The following is a 9,889-nucleotide window of genomic DNA, read 5'->3' on the forward strand; positions in this document are numbered from 1 at the left end:
CTCAGGCTTCCATATCTACCTCTGTCCCATAAAGCTGTGGACAGCGCTGACAGAGAGCCGAGAGTCACCGCAGGCCTGCTAGGTGCACTCGTAAAAAAAACCTGGCAGTGCTACCTCATCACCGCCAGAGTCACAAAGCTACACATGCAGCTACCATTTAAAGTCCCTTCTCTCACTGCACTGCTGCGTGCACCGTTGTCATGAACGCAGACTCATTCAGCATCGCAGGAGATGCCAAGATGAACCCCAGAAAGAGATTCAAATGCACATACTACTCTTATCATCAAGTGTATTTCCAGAACTAGTAAGAGAAGGGAAGGATTGAATAAACTATCATATGTTTAACAGCGTGTATAATCACTTCATACTAGTTAGGATGATAACTTTTTAACAGTTTCATTGGTTATTTTCCATTTCTTTTCATTCCTTTTTATTTTGTAATCGCAGCGACCCAGTTTGCCCGCAAGAATCAGAAAAATGTAATTTTATTTTATCAATAATCAATAAAAAAAGAGAATGAGAACTCTCCCATGATGCAGTTGTTCTTCATGCTGGGGCACAGATTATGTCCCCCCTTTTTGTCAGCAGGGAAAGACAGCCGGCTGCCTGTGTCCCATCCTTTATTAAATATCCTACTGAAGTACACAGGAAGACAAATGAAATAAAATGATTAGCTCTCGTAGTGTCACTCAGGGCGGCTGTATGCATTAAAAGACAGAGGAGAACAGAGCTGAGAAAAAAAAAGAAAAAAAAACTAACACACACCAAGACAACATTCATTTCCTGATACTACTATCATTGAAATTCTAATTTACAGTGATCCTCCTCTGTGTCGACCATCATTCATGTACCAGAGCTTTCAAAGTGCATCACCACTGACCTCTGAGCTCACCGCGGGGACGGACGACAGACACCGCCAAAACACTGAATTCAAATTATATTTTCCTCTTTCCAACAGTCATGTTTTAAACATAAAACCCCCAAATGAGGATATTTCTGTACCAAAGAAGAAATGAATATTCATGCACCCTTGGTCTATCTGTCAGAACAGAGCTCATCAAAATGTGTCAGTAATTAATCTAATAAGCTACAACATGATTTTACTGGACAGTACATTAAGTTTTTCCTCATCTTTTTTCTTTTTTCAGACTGAGTGAAGCAGCAGCAAGGGCCCTGGTTATTATTATTCAGTGGGGTTATTATTCATCATTTTAAATCTTTAAAGCTTTTAGATGAATAAAGATGAGGAGCCCCCTGTGAAAAAAAATGCAGTCAAATGCTGCAAGTCCTGATAGGGATGCAATACACTGCAAAAACCTTGACAACTTACTAGCACATACTGTACTTTAAAGCAGTTTAAAACATTCACCAATACTGACCTACTCTCTGTTTCCAAAGAAACAGAAGTCTTGAAAAGTCATGAAGTATCTGGTGTCATTTCCACTTATTACTTAGTTATGCTATTCATCACCGACTAAATGGCCCTCTGATTTCTAATAATGATACTTGAAGCAAAGCAAATTCACAAGAGGACTTTTGCAATTGAAATATTCTGTTACGAAAAGCTGCTTTTATGGATACATGGGACTGACTGTACTGCTTGCTAAAATGGAAATTTTTGCAGAGCGGTTTTCTTTCCCCCAGCTGCTGGAATAGGAATAGACTGCATGTGTCATAGGTCCCACTTCATATTTTTAATGATGCAAACATCATTAGCACTTAGAGGTGTTTAAATAGAAAACTTAGCCCCTGGCGTCCAGCGAAATTAGACAAATATCTGCAACAAGCCCCTGAAGGCATTCCCTCTCTTGTTCTTTAATAATTCTCTCTTTTTCCCCTTTCTTTCTGCTCCCTTTACCTCTTTTGTCTTCCCTTCAGCCGTTTCACTGTAAAATATCATAATGGGAATGAGTGAAATCATTAACTACATATAAAAAGGCTGATGATATTTTTTTATTTGCCAATTCCATAAAAAGATCAAAAGCAACAATGAACTGATCCTCACCATCATCCTCCATTGTTGTCCAAGAACTACTAAAAACACAAGAGAGCCACACCAGGTGATATGTTTATGATGATGGACCTGACCACTGTATTTTTGGCTCAGTCTCACATACACCACTGTGGCTGTAAATACTCCCTGGTGCACCAAATAAGTACTGATCTGCTGATGAATATAGTCCTTTAACAAATACGCCATTTACTCCTGTTTGGGTAATGTTTACCAATGTGGAATTTCTATGACAACTTTCACAAGATTTCCATCTTCAGCAGAAACGAATGGAGTTGGGGCTGAGAGAAACGGACAGGGTTAGTGGGAAGTGGGGAAGTTGTACCAGCTTAAAATGTTTTACAGTGTTGTGCATCTCTTTCTCCTCCTGCTCTTGCCACCTCTCACCTCACCCCACCCTCCTATTTATATTTAGCGTGGGACTCCAGCAGCTCCATTACTACAGGTCAAGGCACTGTGCGGGGAAAGAGAGATTAACTCTGGGCAATTAGAGAAGTGAAATTCCCTGGCAATGTTTATTATCCTGCCCTCAGTCTTGTTCTGGGGCTCAGCTAGTGAAATATGGATGTACATTCAATATTTAACATAAGGACATCAAAGTGGGCCATAGCCTCTGTGCTAGGGAAACGGAAGAAAAATGAGGCAACTTTATCTAGTGGTATGAGCAGACATTACTCATAGGGAGGGGGGGCTAGAAATCGGCAATTTCCAAGACATTTGCCATCACTATGTCGGTATTTCTTAGGGCATCAGCGTTAGCAAGCTCATTAATTTTTCCATGGACAGTTTTTCCTAAAGGAACATTTTAAAGCAACAGTTGAGTACGATCGTCTCGGATAGCCGTCAATCCATCCCACATGTAAGATGTAACGGACAAAGAAGTTTCCAACACACTCCATGTGAGGTCCATTTTACAAGTGAGAGTTGACTGGTACAGTGCTGTGGCCCAGGAGTTATGTTTGTTAAGTGCCCATACGTTTGCCCAACAATATTGTGTAAAGAAATTTCTTTGTAAAGAAATTCTTTGTTGCCCGGATTAAGATCACAGGAAATGCGATATGAAATGCTACATTAATGCGCCGCACAGTTCCACATGTGGTCAAGTTTAGACAACAAAGGTTAAGGATAGGGAAATTCGTGATCGAGAGGTTGTACGTCTCCGCCAACCAGCGAAGTTGCAGGAAATATGGTCACAATCTCCCCTTCCTGAGTTACAGCACTGAACAATAGCCAGTTTTTGCAGAATGTTATGATGTCACAGTGACCTTTGACCATTTGGATATAAAAAAATTCATTTTATCCTTATAGACATTTGAGTTAAATTGCATCATAATTAGTATATGAATTCATGAGTTATGGCCAAAGTTGTGTTTAGTGAGGTCACCGTGACCTTTGACCTTTAACTACCAAAATGTAATCAGTTCATCCTCGAGTCCAGACGAATGTTTGTGCCAAATTTGAAGAATTTCCCTCAAGTTGTTGCTGAGATATTGCGTTCACAAGAATGGGATGGACAGACAGACATACGGATGGACAACCCGTAAACATATCACCTGTTGCCCTGGTGGTCGCCGGCACGGAGGATTAAAAATAATTATGAGTAAATGTTGGATTAAACACAGGTGTGTTAATATTTTCTGTGAGGGAGAATTGAGAAATGTGAATATTTTATACAAGTGAAAATTGAAAACATTACAAGCTCAGATTTTCTTTCTGCTTGTTCTCATCTTGTATTCTACAAGCTATCCCATTTTGCAACATATTTACCTTTATAATAGTCACACCTCCTTAATAGAAACCGCTCACACCAATTCATCTTAGAGCAACAGCCAGGGTGGTCAACTCTCCACACTGTGTTCCAGCGTTTTTAAAATTACACTGATTTGCTGACGCTGGTGCTACATCCTGAAGTGGGACAATGCACTTTAATTTATAACATACTTACTGTTGTCTTACATGTTTAATGTTGTGCTATTTTTGAAACACGGGTTAATGAGTGGATTTATTCATATAGGTTTTCACTGCATCCCTCCCTTTCTCTCTCTCTCTGTGAGTGTCTCTCTCCCCTCGTCTTTTTCACTCTCTCTCTCGTCCTCAGTAATTATTCTGACTCATTTGAAAACGTTACGATGAAAGTTCTCCAGGTTGCTGGAGGAGTGACAACTTGACAGAGAATACTAAAGAACACACGATGCTCTCTGATGTACAAAGGCCTATTTTTATAACATGTATATAACATGTACTTTTATGCGTGTGTGTATGTACGCCCAAGGTTTTACGTCTCCTCAATTTAAACAGATGCTCCATTATACTGCTTAATTATTTTCTTCTTTTAGAAATAAATTAGATTTTATGCCTGTTTCAGTTTACATCTGCCTTAGCCTGTTCCAGGAAGAGTTTTCAACCTTGAATCAGAAATGAGTCATCTATAAACAAACGAGTGAACAGTCCGTTTCACAGCAGTTGTGACGCTTTGACGTGTCGTAGCAGGAAGAGCACAGGTGTAACTAATGACATTAAGGATGATTCAGTTCCATTAAGCTTTGTCAGTGCACCAGAATGGCATTACTAAGATTATTAGCAGCACCTGTGTTTTGGCAAGTCAAAATGTCCTCTATGAGAAAAGGTTGAGAAAGAGAACAAAGACATTTTTTCCCCATGTAAAAACAGCATTTGTATAAAATGATGCTTCACTTCAATTTAAACTTAAAATAAAATGTGATCATATCTGTTGCACTTAAAATGTTAAATACATGCATCAACCTTATTATGATCTACCTTAATGCAACCGGATGTAAAGTTCCTGAGCAGTTGTTATACATCGTGTTTAAGGCAAGCAAAATTTCAGCACTTGGGAGTTTCATGATTTTACTGAAATGCGCCCCAGGCCCAAACTGTCAAAATCCAGTGCCATTATTTTCTGGGGTGCGAGTGTCTCTAAAGAGGTATGGCAGATCCAGTCCCTGCCACCTAACTCCAGCAAGCCCAACCTAACCCGAAACCAATTTCCTTTATTGCTTGTGTGCTCCTGCAGCTTTTCTTCTCTGGCTTGTTCTTTCCATATGACGAAAGAGTCATATTGAGTATGTGAGTCCAAACAGCCCCGCGGTCAGCTACAGCAAACAGAAGCAATGTCATGCTAGTGTCAAGTCTGCAGTGATGCCACTTTGTATCGCTTACATTTTCCAAGAGTGCTGATAGCAATAACGCACAATATTGTTCAGCACACAACCGAAATGAAAAAGCTACTTACGCAAATGCTAACAAGGCAATGGCTCTGATGACAACTCAAAAACTAAATCAGTTCTCAGACTTTCGGTCAGTTTGACATATATCAGCTTACATTATTATTATTATACATTATTTTATTACACTAACTGCCAAATGTGGTATATCTGTTCCAATACCACACTAGATACTAATACAATACAATACATACAATATCATGGTTTTGGAGTCACTGTACACATACAAATCTTTTTGCAGAAACAGGAAATGATACAAGGCGAAGATGTTCCATTAATATCCAGCAAACAGTTGCTTCTTTACACATCATATTTTTATTTTTTACCAAATGTTCCACCAGCTACGTGCTAAACTGTGTCTACCCGCCATTTGATCTCAGGGAAGCAGTGTTCAGTGGGTTTATGGGAGTTTGTTTGCTAAAAACAGCTGATTGCTGCTGCCAGATACTCTGTTGCTAAGTGCACTGAGACTGAAAAATACTATAGATTTGTCACTGCGAGCAGTTGTTGTGATAACTGTTACCATTTGATTCATTGTTCCTATAAAACCTTCTCCCACTTCCAACCATTTTCATTGTACATTGTACTATTGGGCCACAATAAACCCAAAAATCTAAAATATTTTGTCAAAACTTTACCCCTAAAATTGCTACACAGCAATTGTATGTTTTCTTGGTGCCTGTAGCTAATAAGGCAAATTTTTTGAGAAACTCTGCCCTCCTCTCTTTTGTTCCATTTGTTGAATCAATGCAACATGTTGTTTGACTGATTCATGAATACATCAGGATATCCCACAGGGAACGTATGCTAAATAACCTGTACTGTTGAGATACATATACATTATAAAATTGGTCTTGCAGCTCTGTGATGACATTATTTTACAGTCATGTCACTGCGCTCTGTTGTTGTCCACCTGTGTGGAACATGTTCCTTCTCTGCCAGTCTAATCCCTTTAGCTCTGTGAACTTCCTACCCACTGAAACAGATAATTTTTTGCCCCCCCAACATGTAGGCAACATGCAGCGGCACACTATCTGCCCATAGCTGCGTAAGCTCACATAGCCGTCCGTGGCAGGTACCCCACGCTGTTTGCCCCCAGTAGATGGAATTACCCAGACAGCCATGGAGCGCTCCAAATGGGAGAAGAGGCGAGTCGTAATGCTGTTTACATCAACACCATGCCGGCGCTGCCTTACCACGCCAAAGATTAACTTAATCTCATGTCACAATGGCAGTGGAAATGTCGCTTCCTGAAAGCTTATTCTGACGAAGGATTTAAAAAAAAAAAAAAAGAAAAAGAGGACTTTTTTTTTTTAGTAGACTGTATCCAAGGGTAAAGTGAATTTCCTCCCTAAATAAAAAGCATGCTGCTCCGAGAGAGTGTGAGTGTGTGTGTATGTGTGTGTGTGTGTGTGTGGGGGGGGGGCATTCTGGGTACATCTGCATGGTGTGTCTTTGTGTGCACCTGTCTCTGTTTCTCTGCATCTCTTTTATTCAGTGAAGACATAGACTCCTGTTTCCTGAATTTGCATTTAGATTCCTACATCCCAGAAGCCCAAGCTTGAGTCATGGCCGTTGCCTTTGTGAGGGCACCATGTTTCCGGACAGTGAATAATCTAAATCACTGCTGGGTAATGATACAGCATTTGTTCGCTGTTGTGTCTTCTTTGCTTGTCCACAATAGCGCTCTTCCTCAAAGTCTTCATCTTCTTTTCCTCCAGTGATTTCCTATGATGTTGAACTCCTCTAAGCTTCATTTTCTCCTACCTTTGTTTTTGCTTCAACACCACCTCATATGTTCCCTCTTTTCTGCCCCATCTTTGCTTCCTTTACCGACCCCCCCCCCCCGTTGCTCTCCATGTTTTCAAACTATCCTCTTTTTCTCTTTAACCTCCCTCTATTTCCCTTCCTACATTCACCTTCTATTCGACAGTAGCTCCTCGACCTTGTCATCATCTTCTCCGTCATCAGTGATTTCACCTCTTTCGGCAGTTCCTCTCCATCTCTGCCTTCACCTTGCTGCACAGCTCTCCCATGGAAACAGATGAAAACACTTTTCCCAAGTGTCCTTTCCCTCCCATGATTTCTGCTCGCTTTTTACCAAACTCCGGGACATCGAAAGGCAGCCATTTATCACGGCGGCGGAGCTAAACCACGAGGCCCGCAAAGTATTGAGGCGGTCATAAATCTGAAACGCGCGGGGGGCATGTTTCAGTCTATGCAGGAAAGGGTCAGGAAACATTCAGCACCATGTTCTTCGTGACAGGACTGCAGATGGCACACAGAGTTTGGCTCAAATCCAGACCTAATTAGGAATGTGATTTTCACTAAAGCATAAGCAGAAAATGTGATCTTCATCTGCTGCTCAGCATTAATGATAAACAGAGACGATGTGTTGAAAAGCCTGCCATGCAACGTCATTATCAGTAGGTATCGGCTCACTTTTGCCTTTTATATCTATCAGTTGAACTTTAAAAAGTTCCCTACGGCATCTTTGACCAGTAGTAGCGCTATAGAGCAAATGGTCACTCGTTTTGTTTGTATCGTGCACACATATGTGTGAACAATGCGAAGCAGAGGCCTGCTGTCAGTTTTGTGCTATTCTGCTTATCAATAGTTTGTGGTAATGCACAAAAAAAAAAAAAACATAGCAACGTGCCTGCAAAGATACAGAAAAAGACGACGATGACTGCATTCAAAAGCATTCAAGACCTTTGTTAGGCTGCAAGGACACATACAATGTGTTCTGGTGAAGAACATTTGCTTTTGCCTTGAATGTCTCAAATGAAGTGTTCACCTACTGCATAATCAGGATGTTTTGCTCACAGGTCGTTTCACACGGCACCTGCAAGCTGTATCCCTTTAATGACACCAGGTCACTGCTAACCAGGGATGAAATGCAGGACACAACCAATGTAAGCCCGTTTACCATTATCTGTATGTGTCATAATAGAATTTGCAGAAGCAAACTGGCATTCCACATATTGTATCTTGATTGCGGAAAGCGTGTTGATGAGTAGGTACATACGTACACACACTGTGGTCAGTTGTGTAAAGACAACTTTGAGCATCAGGGCAGTGCAGAGATCATCATTCATCAGGTGACCCGGTGTCACAGACATCCATTTTGCTGATGTGTCCTTGAGCTTAACTTCTCAGTCCCTGCTAGCTTCAGAGTTGCTGCTCTTTAGCTGACTGTGACCTCTGACCTCTGCTGAGGGAAAGAAACAGAGAGAGGTGACGCTGAACTGAACTGAGCGGTGACCGCAGACAGAGCAATAGTTGAAAAGAAAAAAATTTATAGACTCTGAATGCTCAAGTCTGCTCTGCTGCTTCTGCACAACCCATAAAGTAAAACAGACCTGTTTAATTTCAGCCCGCGGTCATGTGGAACCTTTGTCCTTCAACTTGTTTACTGGTCATAAAGTAGCAACAGGAATTTTATCTTTAAATAGGACTTTGTAATTGTTTAATCCCAATCTCTCTGTCATGAATAAGATATGGAAATTAAACCAAAGGTTAGATTTGTCCTCTGTGCAATGATTCAGCAGCAGCTAGAAGTTGGCACCGACAGAGAAACTTTCTTGGCATAACAGGAAGAGAGCCTACAAGTTCAGCCGGAGAACTCAAGATGCACTCATGTTTTTGCTTTTCTATGCTGCTGCACTTCTCATTTGCAAACACTGACACACAGAAGAAAAAAAAAAAAAACTGCTGCAAATGCTCCTGCAGCTCATGTAGCATTCACCTGTAGCGTCTAAATTTTTAGATCCCATTGTCACTCCCTATTGTCCTCCTTGCTGAGCTTGGTGTGTGCTTGCAAGTAGAGTTTTGTAACTAGAGTGTTACATTTTTTTTTTTTAGTGAGTCTTTTGAATCTTGAATCTGTTTCAAGTTTTATATTTAAATTGTTTCTTAATTAATTTGCCATTGTGTGGAGGAAAAAAAAAAAAAAAATTTCTGTTAGAGATAGTCTGAGATGAGAAAGAGGCTACTGAAGTGAATACGCTGTCTGGAGGCACACTTCAGTAGCATATAAAGAGATAAGTCAGACTCACTGACTACGGCAGAGTATATACTATATTTAACATTAACAATGACAAGACATTACATTTTAATTATCAGTTTTAGAGACCTATCATCACTATACAAAGTGCAATCAGTTTTACCAAAGCACACGTTTCTTGTATTTTTCACCATATCTCACACTGTGCTTGTGACGATGGCATTTACTGTATTACCTACTTACTAGTTAATCCGTTTCCACCACAGCAGATAATATAAGTGGCAGGGCGCTATAAAACATTCTGAACCATGATGCTCATCCTGTGGTTGAAAATATTCTCACAATATTAGCTCCCTGTCCACTGTGTGTCCTCTTCTTTATGTGCGTCAGTTAACTACTCCATCCTGAGTGCTCGCACAGAAGTGAGAGCTCTCACATTTCACCGAGAGAACAGAAGCGAGAGGCAGCAGCCGAATGCCAACCACTGGATTAAAAATGATAATCATGTTAGAGCTGGGACCAGCATCTGAAGTGAGTGCTGATGATCATGAAACCATGTGTTTAGTTAGGATACTGGCTCCCCCTTCTCTCTTTATCACACAAAAAAAAAAAAGTCAAAACACACAC

Source organism: Seriola aureovittata, chromosome 15 (genome assembly GCF_021018895.1).
Source record: "Seriola aureovittata isolate HTS-2021-v1 ecotype China chromosome 15, ASM2101889v1, whole genome shotgun sequence".
Classification (NCBI taxonomy): domain Eukaryota; kingdom Metazoa; phylum Chordata; class Actinopteri; order Carangiformes; family Carangidae; genus Seriola; species Seriola aureovittata.